Here is a 23,984-nt window from a genome sequence, read left to right on the forward strand (position 1 = left end):
ACTAAATCCTAATATTTAGTGGTCTTTAGGATAAAAGATGGAAAGTCAGTGTTTATGGAGCTATGATATGCACACACGCATACATACACGGCATGTTTGTATTTCTTACTATATATTCTCCCTTGTATGCTTTTATTCTAAGTTGATTTTTTTTACTGTTCCAGCACGGGAAATTGATTACCGTATTTTTGGGGAGTATAAGATGCAGTTTTCACTCAAAAAAGAGGCTGAAAATCTGGGTGTGTCTTATATACTGAATACAGCATTTTTTTGTCTCCTGAAACCTTGCCCCTTCACGAAAATGGCTGTACATAGCTTTTAGGAGGCCTTCAGAGAGCTCCTGGGGGCTGGGGAGGGCAGAAATGACCAAAAACAGGCCATTTTTGCTCAATTTCCACCCCCCTCCCAGCCCACAGGAGCACTCTATAAAGCTTCCTAAAGGCTATCCATGCCCTTTTTTTGTCAAAAAACGGACGCGTTTTTGTGAAAAACGGGTTATTTGTTAATTTTTGCCTCCCCCCCAGGAGCACTCTACAAACCTCCTAAAGACTATTCGTGCCCTTTTTTTGGGCGGGGAAGCAGGCCTGTTTTCATGAAAGACAGGCAATTTTGGGAGGTTTGCAGAGTGCGAAAACTTTTTTTAAAATTTGCCTCTTCAAAACCTTGGTGTGTCTTATATTCCAGTGTGTCTTATACTCCAAAAATATGGTAATCATTTCAATTGCATATTTCTGTATTTTTTTCCAGTAACGCAACATTATTCTGTTTCCCCGAAAATACAACATGATGTCCTGAAACTAAGGCCTTGCCAGATTTTCACGGTGGGCAAAAATATAAACCCTCCCCCCAAAATAAGACCCAGTGAAGGGGTGTGTTTAGCCAGAACAGGGGACAGCCCTTCCATTCCCTGGTCACCTCAGGGCTTCTTGACCCCTTAATCAGATCAGCTGGGCTGCTCCATTCACAAAACAGTTGATTCGCGAGTGCTGCTCAGGCCTCTGCCTTCAGCAAACGATGGTCACTTTTGCAGCCAATTGTGGCTGCAAAAGAAGCCGGAGGCCAAGCAACACAACCCAAATGCACTCCTTACGTAATGGTGACAGTCACAGCTCGCAATTCCGTCCACAGAACAGGAAAAGGCGGCATGGAAATCAATACACCTGGGACATCGGAGAAAGTCCTGCGAGGAGACACGCTGCTGATGTGCAGGAAATCGAAACCTGCAGATCGTCCTTTTAAAGAGGAGTTTCACCAGGATGAAGGTGACACAAATGCCGCCTTCATTCACCTCTTAGTCCTGGTGAAACTCCTCTTTGAAAGGAGAATCCGCAGGTGTGTGTGGGGGTGGAGATTTCCTGCACTTCAGCAGCAGCATCTCCTTGCAGGGCTTCTTCCGATGTCCCTAGTGTATGGATTTTCATGCCTATAAGAGGTCCCTTCTCACCTGCATATTCACCCCCCCTCTTTTTTCCTGGCAATCATTCTTTCCTTGGGATCTCAGCGCAGACGCACATCCCCCAAATACTGTATCTGAAGCCTTCTCTGCATCTGTGCAGAGTTCCCAAGGAAAGGATGGTGTGTGTGTGTGTGTGAGAGAGAGAGAGAGATCCCTAACCCCCCCCCCCCCCCAAGGCAGCACGTCCCTCCACTAACCTGCTTTCCTGCTCCATTCTCCACTGCCATGTGCAGGGCAAGAAAAGTAGTTTGTGGGACTACTTCCAACTTTGCGAGATCTTTTTCTTTTCTTTCTTTCTTTCTTTTTTTTGCGAGAACTTGGTATTTTCTGGTATTATTTTTTACCATAGGCACACAATCTACTTTTCTTGTCCTGCATGTGGAGCGGAGAATGGAGCTGGAAAGCAAGTTAGTGAAGGGATGTGGCTGCCTTGGAGGGGGAGTGTATGTATGTGTTTTCATTTGTTCTGTCAGGAAGACATATATTTGCTTTCTTTTCTTTTTCATGACTCAGAGATGCATAAACCATTCATAATTACAAGGAACCTAAATCGGAAGCTTAATTTGCTTCTACTCCACTGCAGTTGTTGATTTTTCATTTGCTTGACTGTTTTTGCTTACTAAGGGAATATTTCAAGCTTTAGAATATTGCATTCATTCGTTTGTTTGTTGCTCTTTAATGACTGGCATTGTATCATTTGATCAAATGATATCCAAGATGGTTAATAAGTAAGATAAAAAGGAGAAAAAAAATGTGCAATAGAATGATTGAAGAGATTCCAGAGAACATGAACTTAAAACCTCTTGAGGTAAAAGCTGACTGTCATTAATCACAAAAGGAGGCTGTTATGTAGGGTTGCCATGGGGGAAAAAAAATCTCTTGGGCCTAATATCAAAATGACACAAAGGGAAATGATTGGATTTGATGTGTGTGTGTGTGTGTGTGTGTGTGTGTGTGTGTGTGTTTTATTTGTGCTGATAAATAAATAAAGGGAGACTAGTATAGATCTATTTCAAGCTATTTAGCACTCATCAGCTAGCCATACCCTTACTGGGATTCGAACCTGTGCTGTATTGCATCTTAGGCAAATGTCTTAGCCATTATGCCACAGGTCTCCTCCTTATCAGCTGAAGCCAGAGAAGAAGGTATATATTTAGTGTCACAACCCCTGGTAAGCCCCAATAATGGGAGGAAGCTAACTGCTTCCATCATCTGTCAATCGGCTCATCACAAGAGTCCATCACGACAGAAACCCAATATTTTTACTGTTGCCTTTGTTATATTTGTGTTTTATTTGTGCTGATAAATAAATAAAGGGAGACTAGTATAGATCTATTTCAAGCTATTTAGCTCTCATCAGCTAGCCATACCCTTACACACACACACACACATACATACATAAATACACACACACACAGAGAATTTGGGGTATTTCAAAATAAGATCATTCCTGCAACCTAATACAAATGTGTATTATTATTAGAAATACATAAGTTCATTGAATGTAATAATAATTATTAACTTTATTAGTTTGATTTGTATTACAATGTATGACATCTAGGTGCCACACTGTTCACATATTGATTTGATATATTTATAAAAAAAAAAACCTTAAGAATAAGATAATTCCATCAAAAATACTACCACATGTTGCAACTGACATCAGAACTTTGAAACAAATAATGTTTTATATCAGCTGAAATATCAGCATTTTCAGGAACAAAAATAATACTTAAGACAAAATAAAAACTACAGGAGGTAGAAAATTTAATTATTTATATGATTCTGGATTCCATATTTAAAATTTTAGGCTTTCACATATACCAATAGTACTTAGACTTATATATTGCTTCACAGTGCTTTACAGCCCTCTCTAAGTGGTTTACAGAGTCAGCATATTGCCCCCAACAATCTGGGTCCTCATTTTACCCACCTCGGATGGATAGAAGGCTGAGTCAACCTTGAGCCTGATGAGATTTGAACTGCCAAATTGCAGACAGTCAGCAGTTAGCAGAAGTAACCTGCAGTACTGTACTATAACCACTACTCCACTGTGGCTCATGAATCTTATGATGTGAAGCTTAATCAATGTTCCTGGGTTCTTACAAATAGATATAGTAGATACAGGAGTATGAAACTCATCCGTGCCTCATGTCTTCTTGTTTAGTCCCCAAATATTTGGGATATTATTCCTATATTGGATTCTGCCAAAATAATAATAGTGAAGTTAAGCAGACAAAGTTTGTTACTATTAAAGATGAAAGACAGAGCAAATTTATGCAGCTTTATTTGTTTTATGTTGGGTTGTGCCAGAACAAAAGAAGGTATTTGACACTTTCTCATAAATGAACTGCCTTGAATTTGTTAGCTTATATACATGTTTAAGAGAAACAAACATGGTACCTGTTGATTCTGAAGGAAAACAGCAATACGTTTACTGATAAAATAGCTTTATGAAAATGAGATTCAAATGACCACATCAGCATACTTTCCTATACAAAAAAAAAAACATTTTCAAGGGCGCGATGAACATAAAATAAAGATTCTCAAAATCAGCCATGAGTTTTATAGCTCCACATTTTACATTTGTTTAAATTAACTGTATTATTAATATAAATGCAGGTTAAATTGGAAATGAGGTCATGTCTGTTAGAAAACACTTTATTTTCATTCTACAGAAGAGAAAAATAAAGTGGTGTGGTGGAATGTTTCATATGTTTTGTTTTTAGTGCATAGAAAGACTAAGAGAATGGGATCAGTCTTACATCTCTATAGCATTAAAGCTTCAAACTTTATCCTGTGATAGCCTAATATTGTTGCCATAGAAAGCAATGTAAATCTATTATATATGGAATCAGTGGTGGGTTCCGGATCCCGTTCCAACTGTACTGCAAGCCTCTGTGACGCTCCAGCTGCTCGGCGGAGCATTGCATAGGCCGTATGTGCCATGCACGTGCACAGAAGCACCAAAAGCTTTAAAACACGGTAAGGAGGGTGGGTGGGCCCTCTGGAGCACCGTACCGGAATGGTATCCAGTGCTCTGGGCAGGCTCCAGTAAGCCCGTACCGTAGCATACCCCCTGCAATTCACCACTGTATGGAATGCATAGGTGTGGATACCTGCTAGATGTCTGCAAAGATTATCTAGCTATCTATTATATTTTGCAGCAAGATGGGCAGCAAATATATATAATAAATAAATAGAAAATAAATAACATGTAATGCCATTTAATAAAATCCAGATTTTGCAACCAGGATATGATGTCAAATGTGCAGTTTTATGGCCAAATTCTTCCTCTCTGTACAATATAGTATATTTTGTAAACTGAACCTTAAAAACCTGGAGAAAGCTGGTCTACCAAAATTCTGATTCTATTAGAACTCTATTTATTTTCTCTCCAGAACAATAATATCAAGATGTGACCTTGGAAAATATGCAGATACTTGATCACATAAAATAGTAATCATATTATCACTCTGCCACAAACACAGCTCCCATAAAAGATGAGAACATTTTCTATTGTGAATCAGGTCATGCCCTTCTCTTATATTGTAAATATTTTCCAATGTTTTGTTGGTCAGGGACCATATTTAATTTTGTTTGGAGAGTGAAGTTCACAAAGTGGAAGAAAATTGTATTCTTTTTCCAAATTTTTCATATACTTCTATAAATGTCAGGATTCTATTAACCCTCTTTTATTCTTAATGACACATTTTTATCTTATTGTATCTATATTTTCTCCCTGATTTCCCATAAAAGAAAATAGCAAGCAATCCATTGTATAAATGTTTAGAGACAGTGAGCCCTACAGGTTTGTTTTCAATGTGAATCAAGCTCTTCAATCTTTCTCTTTGAGACTCAACATTTCTCAAATTTCCCTTTGCCATGACAAGGCAGTAATCCATGAAGCAGTCTCAAAGAGGTAAATATATTTTTAAAAAAGTGACTCCATGTGTCAGCTTCCAAATAGATCAGACAGAAAACACAAGAAGATGAACTAACTCTACTTTATTGAAAGGTTATCCCAAAGTTGCTTATTCAGGAGACAATTGTTTCTTCTTTAAGGGACATTTCACTTCTCATCCAAGAATCTTCTTAAACTGTGAAAGGATTTATATTCTTTGCAGACAGCTGGTCATTTGTATCCTTTTAGAGTGTCATTGAAGCACTTGGAGGTTTATCTGTGTCCTCAGGGTCACCTGAGTAGAACTCCTGGTTCCTGTAGTCTGCAATTTTTTCCCCTCTGGAAATCCATTCCAGAGAAAAGGGATAAACACCCTTTGAATGGTATGGGAGTAGGAATGGATTTCCAGGGAAAAATTTTTTAGATGAGAAGCAAAACGTCTTCAAAAGAAAAAAAACAAGGAAGTCCAGTTGCCTCCTGAAAAAAGCACTTTGGGGACAACCATGACTTGGGTGACTAAGAATCTCCACAAACAATTGAAAGGCTATATCAACCAAATTCGCAAGTATAAATTTCCTGACATATTTTTACCACCTGACAAGTTAGAGTTGATTCTTTCTAAAGTTCTTTCTCCGCTCATTATTCAGCTGTGTGCTCCTCCCTCCTTTTTATCTGATCATTCATTAGGCACTATCTCTTCACCTCATCCCCCAAGGTCATTTCTACTTAACATTATACCTTGCTATCTTTTGTTGCTTGTTATCTTCCAAAAGCTCAACTAAAAGTTTTTTGAGAGGAGTGTGATGATGGGTAGCAGAGAGGCCCGGCATCTTTTTCCACTGAGTAGCATGGTGCAAAAACCCTAATTCTGTCCATGTTTGTGTGTGGAGTGCATGTCTGTGACTAACTTTATTATTATGGAAATATTTTACTGCTATAAAGGGAAGGAGTGATTCCATTCAATTTTAAAAATTGAAATTATTCTTCACTGTTCATTCTCTGCATTTGATCACACACACACACACACACACACACGTGTGTGTATTCTGGGCTAGGCTATGAAAGTGTTTTTCCTTACAATGACTGGCCCCGCTTTCTCATGGGGATGACACAATGTCCCAAGGAAAGTGTAAATAAAGGCCAAAAAAAATTGCATCCTTCTCCTGAGCTCATTAGTTTAAAGTAATTTTCATCAATGTCCAGTAATGTGCATGGGATCCGGTTAAGATACAGTTTTGGACACAGCTGGAGAAATGAAAAAGAAGTGTAAATAATGCAAATAAAATAAAACAATTCAAAATCGAGCAACTTAAAAGTACTTGAAATATTTCTTCTAATAATTTACTATTTAATTTCGTGAAGTTATTTAAGCAAGTAATTGTGGTAGGTTGCTTTGAAGTTATTTTCTTTCCTCTTTCATGCATATACTGAAAAAATGTTCTGCATGAGAAAATATCTAATCAACTTTCTGGCTTTGAGCTGAGAAGGAGTGCTTTCATTATCCTTCTGATATTTATTTTAAGAACCTACACATTTGCTGGTCCATTCCTTCTCCTTTTCCTCCTTCTCTATAAACCCAAGATACTGCTGCTTAATTTCCTACTTGATTAGGACATTTCATATTCCATAGTGACCTTAGCCAATCAGGAATTATGACATTTGATGCTACATAACTAGATTTGATATGTGCTAAAGTCAATAAAAGCAAATCAATCTAATTTACACAATTAGACATTTAATCAGCAGTATATGTTTCTGTTTGTTCAGTGTAATACATTCTATAATAAGTGTTTATTGAGTTATGTTCTTAGAATGGGGACAATGTTTTCTGGTTCAAGCACATTAATGATCATAGCTAATTATATGTCCTAAGGTATGCCCAACTTTATCCTTCCTCTCACTTTGATGTGCTCCAAAAAGAACATCCAATTACCATCAGAAAGGAGACCAAACTAGTTAAATTAGCTTTATTTCAAAATTTGCAGGTAACTTTTGTAGCAAGGTTACCCATATATGTGCTATTTACTCTTTGAATCTCTTGCCATCGGCCAAGAACTTGTATGTTATTTCATCTTTCTTGAGAATTACCCCAAGGACTGAATTATTGTTATTCAGAAGCAGTAGGTCAGCTTGAAGGTTTTGTTTGTTTGGAAATAAATTATTGTGACATATTTACAACTAGTATATGGATCTGACTGATTGTTGAGAGTGTATTTATTTGAGTCAGCATACACTGTTCAGAAATTAAGATGTCACCCCAAACTTCAGAAAGTATTTTCTTACTAGTGGCAAAATAAGAGCTGATAAAAGAATTTTCATGATCTGCTAGCAATTGGATTTTGATTTCCTTTAACCATTATCTTAACCAGACTTCTCAATCACAAGAACTTTAGAGTTAGCAGAGTGAGCCAAAAACATTGCTCTGTAAGTTTTAAGAACTTTTTTTTTTTTTTTGGCCAATCACATATCATTTATATAGAGATGGTTACCAAATCCTTTTCACCTTTCCTTCATTTTTTTTTTAAAGTTTAGCACTCCAAAGCCTAATATAGTTTTTAGTGGCTATAGCAAACCAAATGACATATTCTGGTGCTTAGATGGTATCATTTGTGTTTTCTTGCTATCTTGCAATTTACAAGTGATTGCTAACACCTAGTGGCAGCTATACAGGAAGTGGTTGCTTCTTCTAGCCGAAGCCAGGCTTTTGAACAAGCAGCTAAGATTTGAATTGCAGAAAAAGAATTAGCAACATAAAAAAGCCTGTTGTTTTCATGCAGACAAGGATTTGTATATGTGCAAATGCAGTCTTCTTTCCTGTCTTTGATATTTCTTAAATTCTTATAATGGAAAAAAAAGGGAAATGTAAAGATTTTCAAGAGTAGAAGGAGATTTTCATTTTCCAGTGTTCTGTCTTAAATTTCTAATAATGAGTTTTTGGCAGTATTGTGGAAAGTTATCATCCAGCTCTCTCCCATAAAAATGAAATATCCTAGGAAATATTGAAAAGGCAGAATATTTCTCTGGATTTGAAAAGAAAGAGACATGTTTTAAAAGACAGAATAGTTGTCTGTAGCTTCCTGCCCATCCCCAGTTAAGGGGCCATTGAGATGGCCAGCCCAGCCCACTGTTTCATAATAAAGACTTCACCAGCAGCTACAGAAAGGCATGATAATATTGGAACTTTACTCAACTCTCCACATGGCATCTGAGAACTCATCACAGCCTAGAGAGTAGCCCCTGCATGGCCCCATGGGAGTCTGACAACCAATCAGAATACATTTCTTACACAGGAACAGGAAACAGAGAGGTGGGACTAAACAGGGTATAAAAAGCCTAGCAAGCCCCTTCTTCAGTCTTTCTCTTCTTCTCCACCAACATTGAAGCATGTGATCACCTTTTCTGTTCAGGGCTCAAGCCATGTCCAACAATAAACCATCTTTCCAAGCAGCCTTCATGCCTCCAGTGTCTTTTTCCCCACTTGGAGCTGAACCCAGAAGGACATTTCTTTCATCAGTATAATACAGCATCTTACAGAATTGAGAGCTTATGTACGAGACACAAATTTATTTTAACTTCTATAAGTAGAAAAATCTGTCACTATTATTACTTCACAATTCCATAAACTTGTGAATGTGTTGTTTAAAAAAGGCCTATAGAAAACAGATTTGTTTTAGGCCCGAAATTAGCAATTAAACTTGAAGATTTGTGAATCCCTGTGATTTGTATATGAAAGGCTCTAGCTCTTTCTCCATTTAAAAAAATAATTGTCATTTCCTCATGAACAGAGCATGAACAAAATAAACTGTTCCGAAGGGATAACACTAGCTAGTTTAAGACATTTGGTTTCAGCACATTTTATGCAAGGAACTTTTTTTCTGATTTTTCATAATAAAAAGCAAAATCATAATTCCATCTTTAAACATTGGGTTGCATCTTCTATAACAACATCAAATATTAAGCAGCTAGGGTTTTGCAGAAAAGTACCACTTTACATAGCTGTGGTTTCCAAACCTTTTCTGCCATTAAATTAATTTTGAGGTGGGAGGCTGGAAATTATAAAGGCTTGTCCTGACCCATAACTCCCCACCATAGACTCACTTTCTTTCTCCCTTTTTTCCCTCTTTCTCCCTGAACGAGTCCCTGTAGATTTCAGAAGTGGTTTGCTATAATGTACTTCCTAGAGCTGAGAGAAAGTGACTGGCCCAAGGTCACCCAGCTGCTTTTGTGCCTAAGCACCAACTAGAATTCACTGTCTCTTGGCATTTAGGTTGATGCCTTAACATCAATGTTAATGTCTCTATAACATTAACTAAAACATATCTAAAAATAAGCAGTTGGGATTCTTTGTGCACTGAGAAGGGAGGATTTATCTCAAATGTGGCAGAGTTTTCATATGAGAAGAGAGATAACTTGACAGTTGAGAAATAATCATTTTGGGTTTTGGAATTCCTTGTCACATAGACCCAGCATTTGTTACTGCAGGGATAAATCAGATGGATATCTTCTTGTCTTCATGTTACTATGTTAAATATATTAATTTTATTAATAATGCAGTAATTATATGTTAATTATAAGTATGTTGAATAACATCTTACCACATAATTAATGATTCATATCATTATTCATATAGATGCCACAGAATCTGCAGGGTGGGTGGCAAGGAGAGCATAACAGTTTAAAAATCATACCTTGCAGCCCAAACTCTGCCCTTTCCTACATGCATCATGACATTGCACACACATTTGAAAGGTAAGGAGTTTCCAACAAGGCTGCATTTTGCAGTTTTTATCATTTTAACTAAGTATCAAAATCATGCAGATGTTCATGAATGCAAACATTAGTGCATATTCCAATGAATGCTTAAGAGATTAGCCTGCGTCTAAAATCAAAATTGCAGGGAGCAAGGAAAGAGATTTTCCTACAAACATACAAATCCTAAATGCATCATTATTATGCTATACCTTTTCATGATAAGCCACAAAATGCAAAGCATAGCAAAATATAACCAGTAATGGGCAAAATAAATTAAAAGCAGATGAAGTGAAGGGAGGCAAACCAAAGTAAACATAGTTTACCTCAAAGATTCTTCTTCACTTCTTCAACTCTCTAAAACTGCAAACTAGTCTTGCTTTTAACCACATCCATCTACTGATTCCTACCTTGCCTCTTTTTTAATCTCTCACCTTGCTTTTCTTAAAGATCCATCCATGATCCTTAGTCTTCCATTTCTTTTCAGTCATTCACTCTGCCTTCACACATTTCTATTTTTCAATTTTTATGTATTTCTTTCTTAAATACATACTTAAATTCAAAATCATTCTGAATAGACTACCACAAATAGATACAGCTGGAATGCTCTTCCCAAACTTCTCCAGTAGACTTCCAGGGAAGTAAAACAATATCAATTGTGCAGCAGGTTGAAGAGAAGCCCCTGGGGGAAGCAAGCCTTCATCCAATTGCAGTATTAGCTGCATTATGGCAGTGTGCAGGTTCATCATTTATACATTCACTTCAGAGGTGGGTTGCCAATTTTTCTACTACTGGTTCGGGCGCGCTCCCGTGCATGCTTGTGCATGCACAATACTTCTGCGCATGCGCAGAAGTGTCTGGGCAGATGGGAGGAGCCTCCCACCACCGCTACTACCGGTTCACCTGATCCGGGCTGAACTGGAAGCAACCTACCTCTGATTCACTTGCTGTTGATGCTGTAATGATGTCTTGGATGTGTATTCTATATATACAGTAGAGGAAGTGTCCCAAGGATCTGGCAGCAGGAAATGCAACAGAAAAGAAATTCTTTTCTGTTGCTTATTAGATGGTAGCCAGAACAGGCCAGCTCATAGGAACTGGTGGGGTAGAAAGAATGAAGGAGAGACAGGTGGTCCACAAATAAACCAGACATATGTCATAAATTTTACATTGAAATACGCTGGAAGCTGGTGCAGCTTCTAAAGCAGAAGTATAACATGGGCTTATCGAGGAAACTCTTAAATCTGTCAATATTGTCACAGTCCGTAACAATTTCAGCATCTGAGTGACCAGGAAGAGCTGCCCCTTGCATTGCATGTTGAAATAATCCAGATAATCCAGATAGGCGGTGATTAAGATGTGAGTGACCACATATTAATCACCATAACGTTCCATGGTATCATTATGACTAGAACCAGCTCTTCGATCTTATTCATTCTCTCTATGTCTGACCACACCATTTCAAAGTTCTTGTTTTGTAGTGATGACTGATTTTTTGCACAATTCACTCATTCATCAACAACTCCTTTTTGATCTTGCCTTTTCTTGCTTTACCACACTTCAACAACACAAAGTGAAATATCAACAAACAAACAGTTCTTTGTTCAACAGAAGAAATAGAGTCATGTCTTGATGCGTGAAATATAGGATTAGAAAGGTAATAAATATGACACTGGTTTCTAACCCTGAGACTTCCTCAAAGATGCATTCTCCTTTAACGTGAAACATATGTCAGATAGTGAAAAAATAATTAGACTTCCAGTTGCATAACAGTTTAGTTATGGCTGAGAAAGTTCACATCTGTAAATCATAGGGTTTTCATTCTATATTGCACTGGAGATGAAACTAGTGGAAGGGTGTTATTTTTTTTTATTTGATATATAATCTTCTTAAAAATGTTCACCTGGATATTTTCCAAAGCACTCACCTGGAATCTGTCTTATTATCTTTTCAGATAGCTCATTATATGTATTTTTATCATGCATTTTTAATAAGTGAAGTTTAAACCCTGATGTATACTAATCCACAGACTTAATGGCTATATGTATTAATGTGACTAAATTCAATGGCAAAAATATGCCAGTGTCCTGATACATACCTGTAATTCTCCAACTAAGAGAGATATTTGGGGGTGGGGGGAGTGGCTTTAGGTTAGGTTATGCTTCTTCTGGGTGAAATTATATCTCTGAGCCACTTAAAGCACTACAAAAAATCTGCTACTACAAGGACACAAATATGTGCGAGGATAGAAATTATTGCCGTTAGGAGCCAGAAGCAGCTATTCATTTTTAAAATGTTATAATCCCTTTCTCTTGTATAGTATTTTATTTTAAAATAATCTGCTTACATTTTTTAAAGAATCAGTTAATCCATTGAGCCTTTGATTTCGATCAAAGACCAGAAACAAAGAAACACAGCTGCCATGCAAGGCTTTTCAACATTTTCAAAGCTTTATTTTTATTTATTTTTGCCTGATAAATGACAAAAGAACTTCTGACTATGAACAAATATAGTAATAAAGACATTAATATGTTGCAAGAGATCCTAATCTCAGAACCCATTTTGGGAGGCCTGTGAGATTTTGTGTGGTGCTGAGGGACAATTCTCTACGGCTATTTTTGTTTTTTTTGTTACCTCAGAATTTTGAAGTAACTTGTCTCAGTTTCCTTTTCTGATGGAAAAGAAAATTTCCATTCAAATGCATGATTTATTGCATTTGGTTTTTTTTTAGATTGTTTCTACTTTTTACTTCTATTTTAGGCTCTATACCCATGATGGTGAACCTATGGCACACGTGCCAGAAATGACATGCAGAGCCATCTCTCCGGGCACGCCAACCATCACCCGTCACTCTTCTGGATTCCAGTGCACTGGCCAGCTGATCTTTGCATGCACGCCAGAAGCCGGAGGACCAGGTGACCATTGTGCATGCACATACCAGAAACTGGAAGCTCAGCTTTCCGGGGCATGCTTGCACCCTGGGGAACTGCTCTTCTAGTTTTTGACACCCTCCTCACCCGCCCCTGCACATGCACTACTGTTTTGGTGCTCAGTTGTGAAAATAATCGCCAACACTGCTCTATAATTTATTAGCTCTTTAAAACTGAATCTCTGATTCAGGAAGCAGTCATTTGCCATCTGTGTTCCCAGACAAAATGGCTATCAGTTGCTGGTTTGTTTGTTTTAACTTATGGCTTCCACTCTGGAAAGTTGATAGAAAGAAACTAGGAAAGAGGGACAGTTAATTTTTATAAATAGTTCAATTTTTGCTGCTATGGGGAAATTGAATTCACCAGAATTGTTCTCCCCCTCCCCCCTTTAGCTGAACTATTCAGTGAACTTTTTGGCCTTTGTAGTGAAGGAGCAAGGCTTTTGTTTGGAAGCAGTGTGTACTTTGGCTCAAAATTATACAGAAAAGAAAAGGGCTATCAACTTCAATGTGCTTTAATTAGCTTGCATGAGTCACTTTGTTTCAAAAGATTACCTTGGAAGCAAAGCTTCTTTGAAGTTCATTATTCAAAGCAATAGCTGTAACTGGCCTATGCATATGATTTTGAACATTTGCCTATATGCTCAAGTGATATAAGCAATGATTCATATTGGTTCTCTATTCATGTTCGGAATCCATGGATACCAACCAAATTCAAAGAGACAGAAATGTTTGCCAATGATTCTAGAGCTGTTGATTAAAAGTAAAGGTAAAGGTTCCCCTGCTAGTCATTCCTGACACTAGGGGGCAGTGCTCATCTTCGTTCCAAAGCCGAAGAGCCAGCGCTGTCCAAAGATGTCTCCGTGGTCATGTGGCTGGCATGACTAAATGCTGAAGGCACATGGAAGACTGTTACCTTCCCACCAAAGGTGGTCCCTATTTTTCTACTTGCACATGCTTTCGAACTGCTAGGTTGGCAGAAGCTGGGACAAGTAATGGGAGCTCACTCCGTTATGCGGTGCTAGGGATTTGAACCACTTAACTGCAAACCTTTCTGATCGACAAGCTCAGTGACTTATCCACTGAGCCACCATACCCCTGTTGGTTACTCATCTCAAAAGATTTATCTTGTATAAAGGTCCATTCATTCTAAAATGGTTATGAGATTGTGTCTTTGATCCTAGTGTCTCCTCTACAAACAGAAGGGCATGTTCCATTCATTGAAAGGATCCAACAGAAAGCCAATGTCATAGAAAGAAAAGAGACAACTTCCCCTCATTATTCCTGTCCCTTCAGTTGCATTTCCCTTCCACTGGAGGATATTCAATAAGTGATTTGGTTCAGGGCAACAATGTTTAGTTTTTGCTTTGATTGTAATTGTTTTAATGTTATACTTCATTAAACTTGAAATAACTCCTTGTTTTCAAGATGAATGCATTTTACAATAATTTGTATCCTTTGATTCTCTCACAACAAAATCAAGGAATTAGCTTCTTACTCTTTATTAAGCAGTGCCATTATAATATGTGATCACTGCGAAGCCTAAAGACAGTGTCGGTTGTTATAGATTTGATACTGTGATTTCTTTCTTTCTAGCTTGCTTTTTGAAGGCACTTCTTTAATTATATCTTAATGTTATCTTCTAACAGCATAGCCAATAAGCAATGTTCGCCTTTTTATTAATTTTTTTTAATAAAAAGGACAAGCTACCATTGCAATTCAGTAAACATAGATCTAAAATTAAGCATCATCCTGATATAATGGGTAATATGGCTCTGTGGTCAGAAGCTGAAGACTGTGAAGTGCACCTCATTTATTTATTTTAGAAAATATATATTGCTGCCTGTTTGCACATGGTGACTCAAGGTGGATTACACGGATATAAAAACCATATAAAAGAAATAAAAAGAATAAAAGAAAAATAAAAGAATAAATTAGTAAAATAATAACCCCTACCCCATCCCAGCGACAACACACATTCATCCAAGCCATTGAATGGGTTCCATCCCACTCTTTATTATTATTTGTGCCATGATGGCACAGTTGTTACAAAGTAGAATTGCAGGCAAACTCTGCCCACAGCCAGGAGTTCGATCCTGACTGGCTCAAGGTTGACTCAGCCTTCCATCCTACTGAGATCAGTAAAATGAGGGCACACATTGTTGGGGGCAATGACTCTGTAAATCACCCAGAGAGTGCTCTAAAGCACTATGAAGTGGTGTACAAGTCCAAGTACTATTGCTATTATTTGCAGTTGATAAATCTGATCTGAAATGGTGTACCCTAATGATTTTCAACCACAAAGTTTGGAAAAGAAAAGAAAAGGTGATGAAATGTATATTTCTTGAAATGTGTTGGAAAGTTCATACAAGCGTGCACAGCACAAAATTATTTTAAATAAAAAATACCCATACATATTAATGTGCCTTAATGCATCTTCCTTTATAGATTCCAGATTTTCTGATTACTAATATTATAATAACTGTACTTTCTAATAATGAACTAGATTTTCCAAGGGCTTTGGGCCAGGTGGATAGATGACTTATGGTGTTATAGATATGTATATGTATTTTCTGTAGGGTTACTGTTAGTGTTTATCCTTGAGTGCCCAGGATTACATGCTCTGTATTCCCCCCCCCATTTTAATGCTTGTAAGACACTCAAAGACACCATTTAGACTTTGTTTTAAAGTAATCCTTGTTGAACTTTATGCTCAAGTTAACAAATACATTAGACTGTTTCCTATGAAGATTTTTTAAAAGTCAGTTACTTAAGTAATTGGGATGACTAAAACTTTTCTTTGGGAAAAAAATACCAATTTGTGGCCAAACTTTTACACCTGTTTAAATCTTCTCTAATGTTTACCTCTGATGGGCCGCTGCACATATCAATTTGATTCCTATGTGACATTATTCTCTCTCTTTTTTTTTTTGAGTTTTTAGTTAAAATTCTGCCAAAACATCAATTTAACTTTGCTAAAACCTTGCAGAAAATCTCTAATCATATTGCATTCTAAGAAAGAAGTAGATAAAACACAGGATATTACATTTTACAGATTACTAAGTCCAGCAGGCTCATCATCTACAGCAAGCAAGCAAGCAAAAACACAGAGGGATCAACAAACTTGGACTTCTGAGTGAAATAGTAGCTTTGATTTATCCTGAGATGCATGTGCATTTTTGCTCATGGACCGAATGAATGAGAAGGACAATACAATGAGCTTTTTGCTTAATAACAGTGAGAATCAGGCTCATTTTCATTTAGGTATATATGCATATTCTGTTCTACAGAGGAATTATTCAGTCTGTCATCTGCACCTCTATAACTGCCTGGTTTGGGTCTGCAACCCAACAAGACAGACACAGACTTCAGAGGATAGTTAGAACTGCAGAAAAAACAATTGCTACCAACCTGCCTTTCATCAAGGACCTGTATACTACATGAATCAAAAAGAGGACTGTGAAATTATCTACAGACCCCTCACATCCTGGACATACATTGTTTCAACTTCTGATGCTATAGGGCACTGCACACCAGAACAACTAGATATAAGGACAGTTTTTACCCAAATGCCATCACTCTGCTTAACAACTAATTCCCACAACACTGTCAAATTATCTACTAAGACTATATTACTATTATTTTTCTCTTTCTTCCTAGTACCTATTTCTTCCCACTTATGACTCTAACTATATTGCTTGTATCTTTACAATTTATATTGTTTTATTTGTTTCCTAGTATTGCTTATTAGTAACCTATGGCTATCACTAAGTGTTGTATCTTACGATTCTTGATGAATGTATTCTATTTTATTTTTCTTTATGTACACTGAGAGCATATTTACCAAAGACAAATTCCTTGTCTGCCAATCACACTTGGCCAATAAAGAATTCTATTCTATTCTATTCTATTCTATTCCATCCTACCCTACCCTACCCTACCCTACCCTATCCTGTCCTATATTGTCTTTCTGTCTGTAGGGATACCTGACTGACTGAGTACCAAGGACATTGATTATGAGAATATGAACTCAACTGTAATCCATAGAGGGGAATCTGCATTTAATAGCCTCTCTACCATAGTCAATCATCAAAAATATACAATTATTTTATACCATGTGTTTCATGAATATGTCCTGAAGTGTGTGTGTGTGTGTGTGTGTGTGTTTGTGTGTTTGTGTGTTTGTGTGTATGCAGGTCTTGGCATATTCGGGTCTTTTTCCATGTAAGATTGAGAGTATCTTGGCGATGTTTCGACGAGGTCCCACTCCCCATCTTCAGGCTAGTGCCCTCGGCTTCATGCTTGTGTGAGCAAAGCGTGATCGGAGCTACCATCTTTCCATAAATATTGATGGGGGTTTGTGGAGTGCTGGCTTTGTTGTTGTAAGCAGGTTGGTTGGCTGTGTTGTAACATCTTTATTAGTTGATGGAGTTGATGTTTGCAGATTAGTCGGCTGTTTTGTAACATCCTGTATGTTTGAGGTACTGGCTGTGTGCCTATTGTTCTTTTATGTTGTAATGACCTGGGTAATGGGCTGTGTGATGACATCCTGAGCTCTATTGTAGTGACATCCTAAGTCCTGTGCTGCAACCTCCTGGGGGGTTGGCTGCATTGTAACATCCTAAGCCTTTGCATTGTAACCTCCTGAGTTTTGTGATGAAATCCTGAGCAGATGGCTGTGGTGTAACATCCGGGCTTTGGTTTGGCTCTGAGTTTGCTGTCTGGCCATGTGTTCATGACGTGTGTCAGTTTGCTTTTTGTGGAAGTCAGAGGATGGTGCAGCAGTTGGTGATGCCACTGTGGTTTGGCTTCTGAATGGTGGTTGCATTTGGTCTATGGGATGGATTTGGGTTTGAATCTGGTGAGGGTGATTGGTGGTTGCATCATGTGTCGGTTGGGTCCGGTGTCGGTTTTCGTGGCTGGGACTCGTTTCTTCACTAGGGCTAGTTTCCAGATATGACCCTCTTCACCTAAGTGCCTATTAAAGAAGCATTGACAGCTATCCAAAACAAATGCAACCCCTCTAAGCACATTCTAGATTTGACCAACCACTGCCTAACCAACACATACTTCATCCACAATGGAAAAAGATACAAACAGATAGAAGGAGCACCTATGAGATCACCCCTCTCACCCATCATCGCAAACTTATACATAGAACATTTGAAACTAATGCCTTAAATAAATTGGAACACAAACTCAAACTCTGGCTTAGATATGTTGATGACACTTTCGTGATTTGGCCACACAGGAAGGAAAAACTGGACAACTTCCTCACACATCTCAACAGCCTACACCCCAAAATACAATTCACTATGGAAATAGAAGCAAACAACCAACTTCCCTTTTTGGACGTCCTAATCTGCAAAAAAAAACCAATGGCTCCCTAGGACACACCATCTACTGGAAAAAAAAACCACACCAACCACTACTTAAATGCACAATCCCATCACCACCCTGCACAGATCAACTCTATAGCCAAAACCCTCATCTCCAGAACCAAGCACCTAGCCGACAAAGACCACCTGAAAACTGAATTACACACTCTCACAAACGTATTAATCTCCAACTGTACACACACACACACACACACACACACACACACACACACACACACACATTCCAATAAGATGTAGAAGGGGGAAAATATGCCAATGGATAATAAGTTTGATAAATTGTTTTTTCTCTCTCATACTCACTTTTGTTTCCCTTGTGTAGCACAGTGTTTACTGGCCCCTTGACTTTGTAATTAGCACTGTGTATATTCCGCAAATATTGCCCTTGATATCTGTAAGTATGAAGAACAGTTTTTAAGTAGCACATTTTAGGGTTTATGTGAGAAGAATTTTAAAAAGTAAGCAAGTATCTTCCTACTAATATTTTACTCTGATTGAAAACTACACCAAATAACACTTTTTATTGAAATCTAACCCTAATTGCTTTATTTTAATTTTATTTTAAACACTAAACACTAAACCCTTCTACTTGTGTAAGCTTCAATAAGCCTTCTAAAACCCTTTCTGAATCAATCAAGGGAGAAGGTGCAGGAAGATGTATTTCACTTCCAGAAACATCAGCTGATAGACACCAATGAATACAGGTCTATAAGAACTTCTTTGCCACATAAAATAATTATGATGAGACATACCCAGAAGTCCAGAAAGGCACACCCAAAAGTCCAGAAAAGTTCAAAATGAAACTATACAGGCGGTTATCATCAACTACTATAATCTAGACCATCCCATGTAGTTTAAAAGTACTTCTGTAGAATTACTGGCTTCAACTTTTTCCACAAGCCTTTCGGAAAGGTTTTGCCTGCCAATCTGTGAAAGTTCTTACTATGCCATCTTCATCATGCTTATTGCTTAACTAATATTTTATCCAGTTCCTATTGGTGGGAAAAAAACCTAGTTTTTTTTTGCCAATGCCCCTTGCTTAATCCTTGTTTTTTCCCCTCCACTGGGTTTGCTTTTGCAGTGAGGGGGAAATAAATCAGTGAGTGCAAAGGAAGATCAAACATGTGTCTTTCAGACTGATCTGCAGGAGGTGGGATAGTGACAAGGCCATAAAGGCTTCACAACAGAGGGGTATTCTGTGGAGTCAGGTAGTGAGATTATGCAAAATTTACTGTGGAACAGCAGCTCAACTAAAAAAACTCTTGTGGAGGCCTGTAGAATTGATAGGGAGAAAGAAATATTGGTTATGATAACAGTATTTGTCAAATGTTTAGTACTTATAAAATCTGAATACATTTCACTAAATAAGCATTTAAGGTGCATGCTTTTGATCTTAAAGTAGCAGCCAGTTGAAATGGGGGCAACAGGAATGGAACTAAGCAATGTGATTGAATAGAAGCTTTTCTTTCATTGCCAGTAGCAGCTTTGGAGAAGGGATGATTTTATAACTTCTCAGAATCTTTTCCCTACATGGCTGTATGACAATCATATTTTAGACTCATGTTTTTTTTTTCATTTTGACAGAGCAATGATAGTACATGCTACCTTTTGAGAAACTAAGTAAATATGCTAGTGTGTTCAAAACTAAACTGACACACCTAATTCAACACTTCAGTCTTCAAGGAGACTTCTAACTTCAAAAGCATATACAGTCGCCTTCCCTAAGGAATGTTATTTTTGAAATATTGGCATATTTTTTTTCACTGGAAGTGACCCAATGCAAGACTCACAAAGAGATTTAAGCAAACCCTTTAACTGTTTGTTGAGTATATGCATAGTGCACTTAATGAATGATATATTTGCATGTGTTCAATTTGACATCTAATTTGGTCATAATGAAAGTGAATTCAGTTATAGCTAACTGAACATCTGATTGCCCCTGAAGTGGTAGTCTGTGTAATTTCTGCAATATGCTACAACCAGTTTCTTCTTTATTGTAAATAATGCATGACATCCCTGACTTCATATGTGAATGCTAGTTTGATCCCTAACAATCATATGATATTCCATTGCTACATATGCATACATATAAGCAGTCATGTGTTTTTCCTGCAGGGATGGAAAAGAAATGAAGGAAAGTTCTTTGAAAGTTCTTCCTTTCATATTTTCTTCTTTTTGGGATGGAGAGCAGCCGAGTCTTCTGCAGGCAGAGCAATGCAATGCATCTGGGAAGAAATGAGTGGGTAGATCTCTTAGTGATCCATGACTAATATACTCACACCAAAATTTGACTCAAATCATGAGGAAAGGCAATAGCCTATCTGGTATAGCTTTTCATGCCACATAGGGGCAAACCAGAAGCACTGAGGTAGTTCATAAATATGGACAGGGGGATGATTAATGTACAACAAAGGAGAAATACATAACCAGAAAAAGAAAAAAAATCCTGGAGTCATTTTGAAATGACAAGGCAAATTCAAAAACACATCAATCTCATTTTTAAAGCACTGTGGGATTGAGAAAGAAAAACAAAATGGAATAGTGTTTTCATTTTTGCTTTTTTGAGGCAACAGAGTAAGGAGGATTAGAAAGTGGAGGCTAGGTTTTGGCACCATGTGATTGAAAGCTCCCTAGCAACCTCACTCTATGATTCCCACGCTTGTTCTGGGGAAAGATCTGGTAATCAGTGTAGCCAATAAGATAGATTTCTAGCTTTGCAAAGAAGGCAATAAGGGGATGTGAGCCTGAATCAATTCAGCAATCTACTGCTATGTGTGTCACTGTTGTACTAAGTGATTAGATGGAGCAGAGAAAAATTCTGTACTTTCAGATTTCATAGATATTTTGAATTGCTTGAATAACTTTCTATTCTTTGATTTCTGCACTTCTAAAATGAAGTAAATATCAGCTATCTGCCATTTTAGAGTACACTTCAGCTAAGTTAATTCACCCTGAAAGAAATCTTTGGGGGTGTTGACTGAATAGGGCTTAATAAGTACTGAATAAATTGACTTTCTGGGTACATTAGTCATGGATGCAGAATAAAGCACCTCTGAATTTAGTGTCATTACACTGTTGTTTAGTTAAGTAGCCTGTTGTCTCAGCGATTTTTGCAGCCTTTCCTTATATGCATCCCATTGCTTTAATTAGACCATTAATATGAGCCCAAGGAAGAACTTGTGCAAATGAAGTTAACGTGGCCAAAATAGGATGATTTAGAAACAAACAGAAAAGGATATATTAGCTTTTACTTTTAGAACTCTGTAGCACTTCAGATTGAATATTTAAAAAAAGCTTCAAGATGCATGGTACCATGAATGCAACATCTGTCTAAAATTCTGAAAGCAATTGTACCTTTGCCCAGGATAAATCCAGGTTAAAATATGGCTGCTTCAAGGCGTGGGAGACAGGTGCTTATGTTCACTTTTTTGCATATTTCAAAGTACTTTGGGGAGAATGAATTTCAGTGTCCACATTTTGTAATCTCCTTTAGAGAACTAAATGAATATGTCAGTGTGTTCAAAACTAATGTGACACCTAATTCAACCCTGCAGTCTTCAAGGAGAGTTCTAATTTCAAAATCATAGAGAGAGAATGGTCTTCCCTAAGGAATGTTATTTTTGAGATACTGTAATTTTTTGACAGTGATACAATGTTGTGAGAGTGTAATGCAAGATTCACAAAGAGATTTAAGCAAAACTTATAACTGTTGTGTATTTGTACAGTCCACTTAGTGAATGATGCATTTAATAATCAAATAAAGAACATTTATTTGTATCTATATTATGTGCATGTTTGTTTATATCTTTATAAAGGTTGCTTCAATTTAAATTTCCTGGAAAATACAGATTGTTGAATGCATACTGTAACACTAATAGAAAATGGCTGCCATGAGAAAAACTTGGCCATCCACAAACTGGCTGCCAAAGATCCAATCAGTTAAAAAGCCATTAAATTTACCAGAAGGTAAATTTGCGCAGTTGCTTCATTCCTCTTTTTATATCACCAAAGTTATTAATTTCCAAACTTCATCTTCGGACTTTTTTTAACAGAATGGTGGGAATATATTAAAACAAAACACTGAGTTGCATATTCTGACTTTGGAATATTCCTCAAAACAGACAGAATCATCTTTTCTCCTCAGGGTATTGTTGTAGCTAATATTGTAACATTTACAGGTATTTCTGTAGGCTTGTTTGTTTATATAATAAACCTAACCATATGGGAAAGTTCATTATCATCTGAATCTCCCCCCTACTTCCAAAAGGTTAGGCTGACATTCACTAATCATTGCACATAAAATAATACAGTAGCAATAAGAAAATAGTAGCTATCTACTTCCTTCTAAAAATACAGCAACATCACCAGGCCAAAGACAGTCATCAACTGTCTTGGAATTGATTTCATTACTAATACTCTTTTCCATCTTAATTTCAAGGAGCACTACACAGATCAGCTGCTGTTGTAACAACTAACAACTTTATCTTTTTCATTCTTAGTTCCCCTAATGGGGGGCGGGGGAGGTTTCCTGTGTAGATGTCACAATCTTAGGCAATTCATTTGCTATTCCATCTGCTGGCCCAAATGCTAAAAACAGCAAACAAGCCTGAACTAGAGCTTTGTGTATGCCAAAATATGCTAGTGGCTTTCATCAACATAATGTTCCCTTGAACAGCAGGTTGGACATTTGGTGGGAAGCCTGAAGGATTCTAATTCTACAATTTGTTGGCTAGTAATCCTAGGCAAGGAAACCCATCATTGTGTGCTAGTAAGTTCAGTTCTGGATGACTCTTTCAGAAAATGTTCTAGAACAGTGTCTCAGTCCTCAGCAGTCCTAACATTTGTAATAATTTGCTGCAAACAGGATTCTGGCAAACACATCATTTGTTGCAAACAAAAAGCTGGCAAAGTCCAAAAGATTTAGGCATGAGATGACTTTGCTTCCTGTGTGGTAGAGTTGTTTTTTTTAAAACTGACAGGACTAGCAAATCATTGGGTGACAATATCCTTAAAAAGAACACCACTGCCTGAAGTTTGATGCAAATATTTCAGCGAATGTTACCATCAACACTGGCACAGAAATTCTTTTAATCTTTATATGCAGATGATGGTCCAGATTGTGGAAATATATCACAAACGATCCAGATGTCTGGCATCACTATACTGCAGTTGACCCATATTCCTTTCAGTTACATGAAGCCAAAAGTTGTTGCTGGAAGACAAAGCTATTTGAGGGAGTCAATATTTAGGCGGCACATTTTTAAATAGAGATTTTTTTGACCACCTGCAGCCAATAAAATGGATGATGACATTTTCCCTTGTGGGAGATCATTAGCATGCCTGTTTTACATGCCATATAAATCAGATTAAATAAAACTTGTATTTAGAAAACTACAGCTCTACTATTCACTGTGTTTATGTTTGGGAATTTATTAATCTTTACTCCCCCCTCCCCTGTTCTTTTGTATTATTGGTTCTTAACATTTTACACTGTTAGCCACCAATGATGAGTAGAAAAATCTTAGCCGTTATAGCCAGCTGATAAAATCA

This window comes from Thamnophis sirtalis, unplaced genomic scaffold (assembly GCF_051295495.1).
Source record: "Thamnophis sirtalis isolate CommonGarterSnake01/CBP01778 unplaced genomic scaffold, rThaSir2_p1.2 scaffold_1, whole genome shotgun sequence".
Taxonomy (NCBI): domain Eukaryota; kingdom Metazoa; phylum Chordata; class Lepidosauria; order Squamata; family Natricidae; genus Thamnophis; species Thamnophis sirtalis.